We start from the raw sequence: 2,882 nt of genomic DNA, 5'->3' as shown, positions 1-2,882 counted from the left end.
GGGTGACTTATCTTTTATCGGTTTTCAAAACACTTTTAAAGCTTCTCACCTTCACACACCCCAAGGAAATTTAGTATGGGGATTCGGATGCAATTAACGTTGGATGGCATCTTAAATCAATACGTTAAATAAGAATTTATGGCATGATCGCCCAAAGTAATTATGTATGACGGAGAAATCCTCAAGGTTGGTGCTGCTAAAAGATGATTTTCAATTCAGAAACTTGAACTCACTTATTCAAATCTCATTGACTATGTGCAAACTACTTAGAGTTATGATCATGTCAGGGTGACGCTACGGCATTCTAATACCGAGTGCATTAGTTTAGTAAAAAATCGATGACTTGAAAAGTGTTATCTAAAAGTGTGACAACTCGCTTTGCTCAAAGAAATGAATTCACGGAAAATATTTATTTCATCGACGAAAATATTTTGACATGAATTGTTGTTGGCAATGGAAATATTCTGCATTGATTACTTTTTTTAAGCGGAAAATGTTTTTCAAAATTACTGATTTTCCTTATGAAAAACATATTGGATTAATAGTTATTACTGTTAAAAATCCCAAAGTCGTAACTTCATGACATATTTACTGCCAACTAACTTTCGTCTCACAAAAAATCTCAAATTGGTACTACTACGACCAATTTGCCTCGAAATATTTTTCACCTCGTGAAAAATCTCAAATCTATTCCTTGCTCTGGGTCAGGGGTTCCCGTTTGCGATTTTTCATAAGACGAAATATTATCAGGGGCAAATATGCCACGGAGTACCAATTTAAAAATTTTTGTAAAATGAAAAATTAGTTTAGGAAAAATATGTTATGGAGTACTGACTTGAAATTTTTAGCGGCATTAACCTTTATCTTGCAGTAGTATTAGGCCAAGTGAAAAAGCTCTTAAGACACATAATCGAAGCATGTGGGGTATCACATGCTCCAAAAGAAATGAGGTGGAACGAAATGAGGTGGTGGTGGGAGCACCAGAATGCACATGCTATCTCGTTCGAGCTTTCTATGCAAGAATTTGCCATTTTCCAAAGCAAACAAGAGTTGCCGACAACTTGAAGGAATACATAGATGACGTGGAATGAAAATGGCAATGTATATATGAGCTATGGTAATAAGAAAGAGTGTAATCCCTACCCATCAAAGTGTTTGTTTCGTGAAAAAGAATGATACGGAAAATATCTTCTTAAAAATGATCACTTGTATCACTTGAAATAATTAGTCTTTGAATTTATGTCTAAACATCTTCATAAATAATGAAAATATATTTTGCTCATTCATTCTTGTAAGCGATACGGATAATCATTTTTAGGAAAATATTTTTCAAATCATTCATTTTTCGTGATACGATCGCACCCTATACTACGTAATTGATTAGTGCATTGGAGGATTTTTAGTTCATAAATTTGAGTACACCTATTTGAATCCTACCGATTTAGGTGCAAACTTTTAATTTTTTTAGTAGGGTCACATGCACATGCCAATACATAGAACTTAGAGCCAGTTTGTGGGGCTGCAAAGTATTCCAAAAACATCAAGATAGTGAGGCATCGGTGCTCGTGGCCATACGTTATTAAAATGTAAAAAAAACTGAAGTCATCTCTTCTTATAAATGATATGTTGAAATGACTTAAAGTCATGCATCTTAGTTGTGATTTAGGGCTCATCCGCTAGATCATCCATCAATGTCTGGGCTAGAGGTCATGGCAATAACCGTGCGATAAGAGCCGTTCTTGTGGGAACATGTGGTTGCCATGCATTGGAAATCATTGCACTTTAGTCACTGGTTGTGATAGCGGCGGAGGAAATTTTTGTTTCTTCAAAAAGTTACTTTTTTTCTTTTTTTTATTTAATATATATTTTATTTTCATAACTGGTCAAGTTTTCAATCACTTTCCATACATAAAATATCTTGTCACATTTTTTTTTCATCTTATCCTCCGACCAAACGCAACCTCAGAATCAAGAGCGATTGACCCATAACAATAAGGGTTTCAAATATGATCAAATTACCAACTGTCTTCTTAATATTAAATGTCTGTCATACGTTGTACCTTAACATTAAATGTCGTCCTATGTCCTGCCCTAAATTTAAACGTTATCCTGTGTTCTATCATACTCATTTTCCTCTCTCCATCTTTCCAAGTAGAGCATAAAACAAGCAAAGAGACCAAAAAGATATGCAAATACTGGAAAATGGGTTTTCTTTTTTTGTCACGAGCATAGTGGAGGACGGGCAATTCCAGTAGTACCATGTCCCCATATCCATGATTATGACATTAAAATAAAGCAAGAATGAGAAACCAAGACACCCAAATGATGCTTGTGTAGGAAGCTCCATCCAAATTCTTGATGCCATTGCTTCCTCTAGTTGTAACTTTTTAATTCGTTGAAATTAGGAATTTTGTTGACCAATTTAATAGCAATTGAAGGCACGATCATGAATTGTGGAACGGGTGACCTATCTTGTCGGTTTCCAAAACACTTTTAAAGCTTCTCACCTTCGCAAACCCAAGGAAAGTTAATGTGGGGATTCTTATGGAATTAATGTTGGATAGCATCATAAACTCAATACGTTCGACAAGAATTTATGGCATGATAGCACAAAATAATTATGTATGACGAAAAATCCTGAGGTTGGTGCTCCTAATTAGGAGAAAAGAGGGTTTTCAATTCGGAAACTTGAAGTTACTTGTTTAAATCTCACTGATTATGTGCAAATTACTTTGAATTATGATCATGTACAAAGGGCAAAACCGGTGCGTGAAGTTTGTAAGCTATTTCATGAATCTTCAAGTAGCCAGACCTCTATGCTCGTGTCCTTAGATATGAATAAGTGATCCACAAAGAAAATAAAATATGGAACAATTTCATGA

The sequence above is a fragment of the Syzygium oleosum genome, unplaced genomic scaffold (genome assembly GCF_021117445.2).
Source record: "Syzygium oleosum isolate NSW1041296 unplaced genomic scaffold, Sole_v2.1 Sole_v2.04, whole genome shotgun sequence".
In the NCBI taxonomy this organism is placed as follows: domain Eukaryota; kingdom Viridiplantae; phylum Streptophyta; class Magnoliopsida; order Myrtales; family Myrtaceae; genus Syzygium; species Syzygium oleosum.
This window is presented reverse-complemented; position numbering follows the sequence as displayed.